The 14,100-nt window shown below is 36.8% G+C and overlaps 1 long non-coding RNA gene across 1 annotated transcript in view; it reads left to right on the forward strand.

The window, feature by feature from the left end:
- Positions 1–11,505, forward strand: part of LOC106506256 — a 37,742-nt gene extending 26,237 nt beyond the window's left edge. Inside the window, exons 2-3 of the long non-coding RNA XR_001301448.2 lie at positions 8,721–8,822; positions 10,085–11,505. This is a non-coding gene — a long non-coding RNA (uncharacterized LOC106506256). The remainder of the gene's footprint in view (positions 1–8,720; positions 8,823–10,084) is intronic.

The following is a 14,100-nucleotide window of genomic DNA, read 5'->3' on the forward strand; positions in this document are numbered from 1 at the left end:
TAAAATATTGCTGAAAGAAATTAAAGACCTAAATAAATGGAGACATAAAATGTTCATGGATTGGAAGATATAATGGCAATACTACTCAAAGTAATCTACAGATTCAATGTAATGTCTATTAAAATTTCAATAGTTTTTGGCAGATATGGAAAAGCCAACCCTCAAATTCATATGGAATTGCAAGGGCCCCTAACTAACCAACACAGTATTGAAAAAGGAGATCAAAATTGGAGGACTCACATTTCCTGATTTTCAAACTTACTAAAAGATATGGTAATTAAAATAGTATGAAACTGGTATAGGGATAGACATATAGATTGTGGAATAGAATTATGCGTGTATAAATAAACCCAGGGATCTATGGTAAATTGATATTGACAAAGGTGCCAAGATCATTCAATAAGGAAGAATAATTTCTTCAACAAATGGTGCTGGGACAACTTAGCCACAGGCAAAATAATAGGTTGGACCCTTACCTCACTCCATATAAAAATTAATTCAAAATGGATCAAAAGTCTAAATATAAGAGCAAAAACTATAAAACTCTTAGAAGAAAACATAGGAGTAAATCTTCATGATCTTAGACTTGGCAATGGTTTTCCTAAATATGACACCAAAAGCACAAGTAACAAAAGAAAACGTAGATAAAGTGGATTCCATTGAAATAAAAAACTTGTATGCATCCAACCCCATCATGAGAGTGAAAAGACAACCTATAGAATTGGCAAAAGTATTTGCAAATCATTTATTTGATAAAGGTCTAGTATCCAGAATATATAGAGAACTTAACAACATAAACCCAAATTTTAAATGCTCAAATCATTAGAGACTAAAGAATACACCATATAACATCAGTGGATTGATGAAAAAAAATCTAAGAGGAAATAAAAAAATTATCAAAATAAAAATACAACTTTCCAAAATCTATGGGATGTAGCAAAATCAGCTCTAAGAAGGAATTTTATAGCTATAGAGGCCTGCTTCAAGAAACAAGAAAAATCTCAAGTAAGCGACCTAATCTGCCATCTAAGAGAATTATAAAAAGAAAAGCAAATAAAGCCCAAAGCCAGCAGAATGAGGGAAATTATAAAGATCAGAAAGGAAATAAATAAAATATAGACAAAAATAATTTATGAAACTAAGAGCTGGTTTTTTGAAAAGACAAAAAAAAAAAAAAATTGATGTCTTTAGCTAGGCTCATTAAGAAAAAAAGATAGGAGTTCCCGTCGTGGCGCAGTGATTAACGAATCCGACTAGGAACCATGAGGTTGCGGGTTCGGTCCCTGCCCTTGCTCAGTGGGTTAACGATCCGGCGTTGCCGTGAGCTGTGGTGTAGGTCGCAGACGCGGCTCGGATCCCGCGTTGCTGTGGCTCTGGCGTAGGCTGGTGGCTACAGCTCCGATTCAACCCCTAGCCTGGGAACCTCCATATGCCGCGGGAGCGGCCCAAGAAATAGCAACAACAGCAACAACAGCAACAACAACAACAACAGACAAAAAGACAAAAAAAAAAAAAAAAAGATAGAAGACCCAAATACACAAAATAAGAAACAAAAGTGGAGAAATTACAACTGATATTACAGAGATAAAAAATCATGAGAGAATACTATGAAAAATTATATGCCAACATATTGGACAACCTAGTAGAAATGGATAATTTCCTAGAAACATATATCTTCCAAAACTGAATCAGGAAGAAATAGATATCTGAACAGACCAATCCCCGGTAGTGAAATTGAATCTATAATAAAAAACTTCCAGTGAACAGAAGTCCAGGACTGGACAGCATCACAGGGGAATTTTACCAAGAAAATAAAGAAGAGCTAATATCTATCCTTGTCAAACTATTTTAAAAAATTGAAGATGATAGAACACTCCCAAATCCATTCTATGAGGCCATGATTATCCTAATACCAAAACAAGACAAAGACACTACAAAAATAAGGAGAGAATTATATCCAATATCTCTGATGACTAAGAAAAAATTCTCGACAAAATATTAGCAAACTGAATTCAACAATATATAAAAAAGTCAGATACCATGATCAAGTGGGACTTATTCCAGAAATGCAACAATGCCTCAACATCAGCATGTCAACGTGATGCACCACATTAACAAAATGAAAGGTAAAATTCACACGATCATCTCAATAGATGCAGAAAAAGTATTTGACAAAATTCAACATCCATTAATGGTAAAAACTTTCATCAGTTTGGTAGATAAGGAACATATCTCAACCTAATAAAGGCCATTTATGACAAACATAGCTAACCTCATAATCAATGGGGAAAAGCAGAAAGTTTTTCTTCTAAAATCAGAAATAAGACAAGAATGCCTACTCTGATCACTTCAATTTAACATAGTATTGGAAGTCCCAGCCACAGAAATCTGTCAAGAAAAACAAAAAATAGTATCCAAATTGGAAGGAGAGAAGTAAAACTGTCACTATTTGCAGATGACATGATGCTATATGTAGAAAACCCTAAAGTCTTCACCAAAAAAATCTATTAGAAAAAATTTAGTCAGTAAAATTGCAGGATACAAAATTAATATTCAGACATCTGCTGCAGTTCTGTACATTGATAATGAAGTATCAGAAAGAGAAAGCAAGAAAACAGTCATGTTTAAAATCATGTTAACAAGAATGAAATAATAATAATCTTAACCAAGGAAGTGAACAACCTATACTCTGAACACTATAAAACATCAATTAAGGAAATTAAAGATCATGCAAAGAAATGGAAAGAAACCCCACCTTCTTGAATGGGAAGAATTAATACTATTAACCATGCATACAATACATACTCTGCATAATACTATTAACTATGCATACTATCCAAAGTAATTTGTACATAATCAGCTTAATTTCTTTAGAAAAAGAACCCTCAAATTATTTTGCTTTGCATTAAATGTTTTACTAATAGATGTTCTGCATGGAGGAAGAGTGTGAGATGGGTTAATTGTTGAGTATTCATTTATAAATGACTCTCTAAATTTTAGCCACTTTCTTCATCCGTTACCTTGGTCGTATGCAGCTGAACCCCTCCTGGGTTCAACTGTGTGTTTGCCACTTTCCTTTGCTCCACTTCCTCCTGCATGTGTTCAGGGGGGTGTCTTCCATTTTTCCCTTCACTAATGCAATCATTCCTTGGTATCTGTAGAGGCATAAGTTGGTTCCAGGCCCCCATGGATACCAAAATCCAAGGATACTTATATACAATGCCATAGTACTTGCATATAATCTACCAGCACATCCTCCTATATATTTTTAATTATTTCTAGATTACTTATAATACCTAATACAATGTAAATACTATGAAATATTTATAAATATAGTGTAAATGATATGTAAATAATTACTGGTACACAGCAAATTCATTTTGCCTTTTTGAACTTTCTGGAATTTTTTTTTGCTTGTGTGTGAATATTTTTGATTCTTGGTTGGTTGAATCCATGAATGGGAAACCCAAGGATATGAAGAACCAATTAACCATCATCTTTTCATCTTCCAGAAATTTTGTAAGAATCTCTTGTCACCTAAAATCTCCCTTCACCTTTCCTCTTTTTTCTTATTCATTAAAAAAAATTCTTCATTCTCTCTCTCTCTTTTTTTTTTTTTTTGTCTTTTTAGGGCTGCACCCCATGGCATATGGAGATTCCCAGGCTGGAGGTCAAATCAGAGCTGTAGCTGCTGGCCTACACCACAGCCACAGCAATGTCAGATTCGAGCCTTGTCTGTGACCTACACCACAGGTCATGGCAATGCCACATCCTTAACCCATTGCACAAGGCCGGGGATAGAACCCATTTTCTCATGGATACTAGTCAGATTCATTTCTGCTGAGCCACAATGGGAACTCCTCTTCATTCTTATTTTAGTGTGACCTCATGAGGGTGAGGAGTGAAATACATGTGCTTGGTCACTGTTTTTGAACAAAAAGCTTGCACTTCTTTCTTTCTTTTTTATGTTCTTGCCGCCTAAATCCCATGTTAATTCCTAATTTGAAAATATTCCAATGAATTTCACCAACAACTTACTCTTTCATTTATCCACAATAGTAGTGCTATTTAAATTCCCATTAAGAACCATTTTGTCATTGTTTGCAAAAAATCATTTCATTTTAGAGAAATTGGAAAATAAGAAAAATAAAACTCAGCATAATCCCTTCCCGCCAAGATAATTATTGCTAACTTATAGTCTTTTTTACTTTTTTACTTTTTAAAATCACCATGTTCCCTTCTCCACTTCTGTCTACCAACTTCACAGCTTCTGCAATACTAAAGCCCAGTGTACAAGCCTACAAAGATAGAATCATCCCATAGCAGGTAGGGACAGGATAGGAACAGCTATGTGAATGATTTTATCTCTTCATACTTTACATTATTATACACCAGGAAGTGATAATTGTCCAAATAATTCAGCAAATATTGATGAATATTCTTAATTAATTTCCTTAGGACAAATTTTCCAGAATTGCACAGGATAAGAATACTTTAAAAAGGTTCTTCATATATTTTTCCAGATTGTCCTCTAGACTGGTTGTACCAATTTAAGTACAACCAGCAGTATTTGATAATATGTTTTGTTCCTCATTTTTCTCAACATAGGCATTATTATTTTATCTTTTTTTTTGTAATTTAATAGGTGATAAGTGTAATCTCACTGTTTAAATATACATTAAAATTATTTATAAAGCATTTTTTCATAAATTTATTGGACATCTATATTCTTTTTTCTTTTTTAGAAAATTGCTAATTTTTATGGGGATAGTTATTTTTCTTGCCTTTTTTCCCCCAATATTTCCTCAAATTTTATTGGGACTAATACATGGTAGCTACTGTTCTAGGTGTTAGGGATTCAAGAACAAATGGCATAATTTTTGCCCCTGGAGCTTATATTTTAATTAACGACAGATAGAAAATAAATCAAATACATAAATAAAATACACAATAGGTTTCAAACGGTGATAAGTTCTGTAGAGGAGAATAAAACCAGCGAGGATAACTGTGTTTGCGGAAGGATCCTCTGATGTCCTATCCAGAAGGAGACATTTGAGAAGATATCTGAACGAGGTAAGAGAGTGAATCATGCCTTTAATCTGCCATAAGAATTTTCTAGGCGTAGAGATCAGTGAATGCAAAGACTTTGGGGTGGAAGTGTGGTTGTCATATTTGAAGAAGTGCAGGAGGCCAGGGAGGCTGGAACTGAGCAAGTAAGGAAAGTACATGAATAACATGTCAGTGATGTGGGAGTGTGTGTGTGAGGAGTGGATTTTGTCAGTGCCTAGAGGCAGACCCTTGTAAGATCTTTGGCTTTTACTCTGATAAAATGGCAAGTTATTGGACAGATATGATCAGAGGAATCACGTGCTATTACATGTTTTACCTAGATTTCTCTGGTGGATGTGTGAAAACTGAGCTCTAGGGGGTAAGGAGAGAAGCAGAGACTAGTTTAAAAAAGTATTTAATAATCTAAGAGGCAGATGATGGAGACTGAGACCAGGGTGGTTATTGTAGAAGATGTGAGAATTGGTTTGAATATGCATATCATTTTGTCATGATGAACAGTATCTTCTACCTTTAGTTTATCGATTCAGAATGGGGGGGGGAGGGAGAGGGTGGAAAAGAAGAGGTGGAGGAGGAGGGTTGGAAAGATATTGGGGTGCAGAAAAATTAATGGAAAGCTCAAGAACAAGGCTTAACGAGGGGGCAGAGACAAAACAGAGTCTGAGAGCTGGGGAATAGTAGCTGAGGTGATTTCCCTGTGGGAAGGATCTGTTTCACACACACTTCAGCTCTTGAGATAATCTTAAACTCTCTAGAATTTATTTCTGACTCAGTATTCAAAGTCAAGGGAGATGCCAGTCATGTGCCCATCCCCCAGCTGTGATGGGGAGATGGACAGAGGATCTTGCTTATTTAGCCTCTAAAATAAGAGGTGTCCGTAGGAAAATTAGAATGACAGGAGCAAGAGGTGGATGCCAAACAGGTAGAGATGACCACTATCTGCTGTAGATATTATCTTTAATTGCATCTTAAAGTTCAATGCACACTATTATATAAAGCTCATTTTAATACATTATGGACTTGAAGGGTGGTGGGGTTAAGTGACTTCTCTTAATTATGTAATTATTTGCTCATTCATTTATTGATCTCTCCTGTGTGTGTCTGCAATTGAACAAGAGCCATTGGTTAAGTAATCCAAGATATGTTCCTTAATTTCATTTTTGTCACCTCAATATATTAATGTTCAAGTAAAGCAAATATACACATGGCAAGAAATTCTGAATTTTATGAATCAGATTCATATTTAAATATGCTATCATCAGCCTTCTCCAAGAAATGATATTGTCAGAGGTTGCTGATAACCCTCACAAATGAATTTGTTCTCAGTTATCAGGATCCTAAGCCCATATTGAAAATCAATCTTAATTCAAGAATTCTCAGCTCAAAATGCTGCTTGTTCTGAGCTCTAGAAATTGTTCAGGAGAAGGAAAAAGGAATGATTTGTGGTCCAAAGAATATGCTTTGACAGCCCAAACCCAAATCACCTTCAAAAATATCCACAGGGGTTTTAAAGGTGACCCTGGTGAGGAAGGGGAAGCAATCTTCCCCTGGTGAAGGCAGGGTGAGAAACATTGTCCCAAAAGATGCACAGACTAAATTTAAGATCAAGAGAATTTTGGGTTTTACCAGATGAGTGCTTTGGGCTTTGGGAAATAGTTTAAAAGGCTGGCATCTCAGCAATAGATATTGGAGAATCTGAAGACTAGCTATCAGATAGTGTCACCTGCCAATAAACTTCCATGAAAGAGAAGCTTCAGCTACTGTAAAAAGGAGCACTGGCTTCCACTGCCATGTCATTGAAATGACTCTTCAATGGCCTCCTTGGATGCTGGTTCTGGAGCTGATCCACAAGATATAATTATGAGACTCTTAAGCTTCTATGCTTAGCTACAAATAAAGGTCATCTAACTTCCCGTTCAGCTAAAGTCTCTATCCTGCATTGTGTGAAGAAATAGGAGTAGGGAAGACTTTTGCTTCAGTTGAAAACATTTTTAAAGAGGGAGCACTGGTAGAAATCACTCCACTACATTTCCATTGTTTAATGGGCATAGAGAAATAAAACGTGAGGTGTTTTTTTTTTTTTTTCTACTTTTTAGGGCTGTACCCATGGCCTATGGGGGTTCCCATGGTAGGGGTTGAATCAGAGCTGTAGCTGCCGGCCTGTGCCACAGTTACAACGTCAGATCCAAGCTGCGTCTGTAACCTACACCACAGCTCACAGAATGAGGCCAGGGATTGAAGCTGTGTCCTCATGGAGGCTAGTTGGATTCATTTCCACTGAGCCACAACAGGAACTCCCAAAATGTGAGTTTTTAAATGTACCAAAAGAAAACTTCAAGTTTAGGTTCCAAATAGAACATATAGGCTCTAAACTATAAAGTCATATAGTAAGCTTTATTGCACATATCTTTAATAAAACCTTACAACTATTACTTTCTGGTCTTATTATCTTCATTAGCCTAGCAGGGTGATGGGACAAAATGGGTTACAATGCTGCTGCAATTAGTCTGATATTTTTAAAAGCTTGTTTCATTTTCAAAATGAAAGACTGCATTCCTAGCTTTTGAAAGAAAGTTATAGATTGAACTCACAAAGAGAGAGCCTTATTGTGGGGCTACCTCTAACTTTAAAAAATCAAACTCACTTTCTCAAAATTGATGTGTGTTTTCAAGGATCATTTCTTGTTCAAAGACAATTAACATATTTTCAGTCTATTTTGATCAATCTATATGATCAAAAAGGAATATCTATTTGGGGCTTTCTGTGTGTGTCATGTTGTTTTAAGCCACTAAATTGGAAGATGTGACCCCTGCCCTAAGGGGACTCACAGTTATGAAATAGATTACAGATAACCCAGCTTCACTGGTGGAGGACAAAGAATAATTGGGCTAGGAGGCTGAGGTTCTGGCCCTACCAACAATTTGTTTGAAACTGGTTGAAGTTAACTGTTTTGTATCTCGGTTTCATGTCTCTGTTTCCTCACTCTTTAGGTGTAAATGAATAATGTCTGTAATAAATAAATAAATAAAATAATATCTGCCCTGCTTATCTCATGGATTCCTGTATGGAGAACACAAGGCTATATATATTGATAAGATGTCTAATGTATTATTGTTGTCTATATTAGCATTTCCTTTTAAATAGCTTTAAGGAGCATCATTAACATTTGTACAACACTGAACATCTCTTTTCAGCTCCAAATTGTAGTACTCTGTTTTTAGCTACAACTTGGGAGGTGATTTCAGAAGAAGATGTACATTATATTTCCTTTAACCAGAAGCAACATGTTGACATTTTGAAGAGCTTATTTTACTGACACTCACAGAAATGTGGAAAGAAACAAACTGCAAGAGGAAAAGGAAAATTATAGTTTTTAAGTCCCAGCTTCACTGGTGGAGGACATTATATGATAAATTTTGGCTTAGGGCCTTTGGCGGTAACTGACAAAGTACCAGGATTAACCTACTCTATTAAATCTTTGTTATTTATTTATTTATTTATTCATTCATTTTCTTACTATAGAATTAAAAATTTTAGAGCTATCATGACATATGAATTATTTATTTGAAATTTACATGACATTGTTGACTTGAAGAAAAGAAAGTGTTGAGAGTTGACTAGATAAAGGCAGAAGGTATTTATTTCAATTCTAGGTTCATCATGATACCATGAAAACTTAACACAAATAAACAACTTGCTTCGCAAGAGTTGAAGATATTTTGTGCCGCTGACTCTTATCATCATACTACACACCAGTGAGTCACTGAGATTTTATTTCTATGATCAACTCTATTTCCGAGGATTTCATATTTAAACTTCCCAAGAGAAGATTGTTCGGGTTCATCAGTCTGTTCGGTATTTGGTGTTCCTCTAGTTTTTGAAACAGGTCACTTCAGAGGTCACAGATCAGCCAACTGCTGTTCCGATGATTGGTGGCTGAGGTGATGGGGTCCAGTGATGCAAAGCACACCCAGAGGATTCCAGGGCACAGTTTATGTGGGAAGTGCAGGCCACACTAGTTGGGAGTGGGGAATTGGGACATGGAGGAGGAGGCAGCCAGAAAGGAGTGCATTATCAAGCACTGTGGGTGACTGGAGTTTAACCCCTCAGGGAAATCTGGGAACATGGCATAAAACACATATCCCTGTGTTATCCCAGTGAAGTGCTACGTCAGTTATTGGTTGAAGGCTGCTGGGAGGAAAGTAGAGGAGGGCTGTTCATTTCTCCATGCTCTAGTGTTTGCACCCTCAGGCCAAGAGATGCAGTTGAACCCAGCAGTTGAAAGCCCTGCAGCTTGTTGAAGTGGTTAGGCCTGAGGGATCTGCGTGGGGCACCATGGCAATTTACTGCACTTGGTACCTGCCTGTAAGAAATCTGAGCCACTGTCCCGTAGAGACTTTGTGTAAGTTTCATGGCTTGTCGAATACCATTGTTATTAGAGCTGTAACTCAATTTACATCTTAAATTTAATAAGGTGATACTAGGTTTTTGTGTTTGATTTTTAGACAATATTTATATATACATTTAAATGCCTAAAGCCTTTCTTTATACTGGATTTCAATTTTTGTACATTAGCTGATAAATCTTAAGCTTTTTTGTAGGTATGCTGGGCGCTAATCATTGTTCAGTTTTGGCAGCTTTGACATTTTTGTCAATTAGTTGAACCAGGTAATTAGTTCACTATTTTATTTTGATTTTTGTTCCAAATTTAATGAACCGCAGAAGTGTTGATATTGATCATGGGCCTCCCATATGCTTAATAAAATAGAGACAGAGATGTAAACTATAAAGCATCCCCCTCACCCCCAAATGGAAATCTTCAGTCATAGTTGAACTTAAACTTTGCTTTAAATTTCAAGAACAAAATTAACAACAAGCACAAAGCACAAGATTATGATTCCAGGTGAGGTGAGATTAGGATTTTGGTATGTTCTGATTTCTGAGAACCAGCACCCCTTTTAAAAACCATGTCTATTGTCTGACTTTCACTTTTCAACTTTTGTGCATGTTGTTTCAGGAATGCCCAGAAATAGAAATGGGAGACTGCAGAGTAACATTGCTTTATGAGAAAACAGAAATAACTGAAAAATGTCATCTTACAGAAGGTAAAATTGAGCCCTGGTAGAGATAGAATGTCTGACCGAGAGACCATGTACTTGGACTTGCCCCTCAGGATCTGAGTTCTGTTGGTTTCATCAAATCTTAAGGTCAGGCAGGCCAAGCAACACAAGATGGCAGTGGGATATCTGGGGTTGAGCACCAGCAAGACTAGAGAGCAAATGCAGGCTGGGTGAGCAAAAGCCTACACCCCAAATCAGCACTTTGGCTGACATGGATGGCCATATGGGAATTCATCACAATCAGCTGATAGATGAGGAAATAACCCGAACTTGACTTATGGGTGGATCTGCCTGATTTGTGGGTACCAAGCAAGAACTTGGGAGTGACCTTGAAACACTATTGTGTGGCTAATCATTCCAGGAAGCCAGCTGCTTTGGGTGATACAGGATATGATACAAACAGTGGGTCCTATAGTCTTAGAAGACTGGCAGATCCTCTGCTGTGAGGTGGACCCCTGGTCTGTGTGGGATCCTTACTGGTGGACCAAACACGGTTACCCTTCAGGTGGTGTTTCTGGTTGGGGTTCTGCAGGCAGGAAAGGCAAACCCATACCTGGAGGATGTGCCTGTTTAGGGTATGACAAATCTCTGGTCCTTCTGGGATGGGAGGGCCATGGTATCAATGACTGATACCAGCCATCCAAGTCATTTTGTCTACTTGGCTGGTTAGTGTCTCTTCTCTGGTGGATGCTCTCTGATACACAGATCTCCACAGCTTGTGCTCACTGCCATATCTACTCATATGTGTCTACCTTAGACATCATTGCACTTAATTTTTCCATTTTCTGTTTTCCAGGTCTCTGACCATTTGACCATTTTAGGACCCCTTGTCCAAAAAGCTAGGCCATTTGCCACTGCCTGAGTCATTGATAGTCTAACCTTGGGCCACTTCTTCTACCCAAAGTGGATAGGAGCGTGTACATATACTAGGAGCATTTATATGCATATGTATTTCCATTCCAATGTTTTGATTTTTTGTGAGTCAATATTTAGAAGTTGAATTGCTGGGTCATACTCTAAGTATATGTTTCACTCTATAAGAAACTGTCAAAGGGTTTTCAAAGTGGCTGCAGCATTTAACGTTCCCATCAGCAAAGTATGAGAATTACATGTTAGTGCTTAGTCTTTTCAGTCTTTAATTTTAGCCATTTTAATTTGGATGTGTCATAGCATATCACTGTGGTTCTAATTAGCATTTCCCTTGAAACTAATGATGTTGACTATTCATGTGCTTGATGGTCATTTATATATCTGCTTTTGTGAAGTGGCTATTGGAATGTTCTACTCATTTAAAAAATAGATTACTTTTAAAATTATTATTGAGAAATATGATTTATTTATGTATTTTAGATTCAAGAAATATTTTCTTCCAGGCTGTGATTTGCCTTTTCGTTTCTTTTTTTTTTTTTTTTTACTTTTGTTGTTGTTGTTGTTGCTATTTCTTGGGCCGCTCCCGCGGCATATGGAGGTTCCCAGGCTAGGGGTCTAATCGGAGCTGTAGCCACCGGCCTATGCCAGAGCCACAGCAACGCGGGATCCGAGCCGCGTCTGCAACCTACACCACAGCTCACGGCAACGCCGGATCGTTAACCCACTGAGCAAGGGCAGGGACCGAACCCGCAACCTCATGGTTCCTAGTCGGATTCGTTAACCACTGCGCCACGACGGGAACTCCTATTTTAATTAGGTTCAGTTGATCGAGTTTTTCTTTAGTTTTATGATTTTTGTGTCCTAGCCAAGAAATGTTTGCCTATCACAAGATTGCAAAGATTCTCTTTTATGTTTTCATCTAAAAGTTTTATAATTTTATGGAGTTCCTGTCATGGCACAGTGAAAACAAATCTAACTAGGAACCATGACGTTGTGGGTTCCATCCCTGGCCTCGCTCAGTGGGTTAAGGATCTGGCGTCGCTGTGAACTGTGGTGTAGGCTGGCAGCTGTAGCTCCAGTTCGACACCTTGCCTGGGAATCTCCACATGCCATGAGTGCGGCCCTAAAATAAATAAATAAATAAAAGTTTTATAATTTTTCTTTTATTTTTAGATACTTTTTAATGTACATATATAGCGTGAAAGAAATATGACAATTAAACATTGAATATGGTTCTAGAAACATTTTTGCAAAGACTATGCTTTTCACATTGAGTAACCTTGGAATTTTGTCAAAAATCAATTCACCATCTAGGTGTAGGTCTATTTTTAGACTCTCTGTTCTGTTCCATTTATTTATACCTTTCTTCTTATGCCAATATCACATTGTATTTGCTTTATAGTAAGTCTTAATTACTTTAGCTTTATGAGCCTTGAGTCTTTTTTTTTTTTTTTTTTAGCTTTTTAGGGTTGAATCCTTGGCATATGGAAGTTCCCAGGCTAGGGGTCAAATCAGAGCTGTAGCCACTGGCCTACACCACAGTCACAGCAATGCCAGATCCAAGCCACATCTGTGACCTACATCACAGCTCACGGCAATGCTGGATCTGTAACCTATGGAGCGAGGCCAGGGATCGAACCTGCAAACTCATGGTTCCTAGTCAGATTTGTTTCTGCTGTGCCACAACGGGAACTCTGAGTCTTGAGTGTTAAGGTCAGGTATACAAGTTCTCCAACTCAGTCCTTCTATTTCAATATTGTTCTGCCTATTCTAGATCTTTGAAATTTCTACACAGATTGCTTGTTGGTATTTTGATTGGCATTGCATTGAATCTGTAGATCAATTTGAGTAGAAATGACATCCTAACCATGTTGAGTCTTCCACACAGAAACATGGTATATCTCTCCATTTAAAAAAAAATATCTTTAACTTTTTTTTTTTTGCATTTTTCAGGGCACAGGAAAAGCAATCAGCATTTTAATGTGAAATATGATGTTATCTGATATTCTTGTGGATATCATTTATCAGGTTAAGGAAGGTTCCTTTTATTTTAAAAAATCTTTCTTGATGTATAATTCATATACCATGAAAATCAACAGGTGCAGCCGTTACCACAATCTAAGTTCAGAATATCTCATTACCCCCCAAAGAAACCCGGTACCCATTAGCAGTGCCTGGCTATTCTCTCACCTGTGCACCCTTCCCATGGCAACCACTAACCTACTGTCTCTATAAATTTGCCTGTTCTGGACATTTTACATAAGTGGAATCATGTCATATGTGTGGTCTTTTGTGATTAATTTCTTTCACTTAGCATAATGTTTTCAAGGTTCACCTAAGTTGTAGCGTTTAATAGCATGTCATTCCTTTTTATTGTTGAAAAACAACAACAAAATAGTAATAATAACATTCCCTTATGACACATTTTATTTATTTATCCACTCATTAGTGGGTTGTTTCCACTTTTTGGCTATCATGTACAAGTTTTTATGTGGGCATATGTTTTAATATATTCTCTTGGTTGTACATGTAGGAGCAGAATTGCTAAGTCATATGGTAAACCCATTTTAAACATTTGTAGAACTGTGAGACTTTTTTCCAAAGAGGCTGAACCATTTTAAATTTCTACGAGCAATGTATGAGGGTTACAACTTCTCCATATCCTGGCTAAATCTTATTATTACCTGCTTTTTGACTATAGTCATCCTAGTAGGTATGAGGTGACACTTCATTTTAGTTTTGATTTGCATTTCCCTTAAGACACTTGTAGTGTGATATTCTAAAGATCAATAGAACTGAAAATAAAATTTAACTCAGTGGTTTTACTGTTAATAATGTTATTATTATAATTTTGAAACTATTTTACGTATAGTAGGATAAAGCAAATAAGACAATTTGTTCATGTTTTAGGAAGCAAGATTTTTAATGTAAATGTCAGGAGATAGTAATAGAAAATTAAAGCACTTTAAGGGAAAAAAGCTCTGATTTAAATCTGAATAAAACTCCTGATTTATATTAAATTTTACCCATTGAAATTGGTCGA

The sequence above is a fragment of the Sus scrofa genome, chromosome 15, assembly GCF_000003025.6.
Source record: "Sus scrofa isolate TJ Tabasco breed Duroc chromosome 15, Sscrofa11.1, whole genome shotgun sequence".
Lineage (NCBI taxonomy): Eukaryota > Metazoa > Chordata > Mammalia > Artiodactyla > Suidae > Sus > Sus scrofa.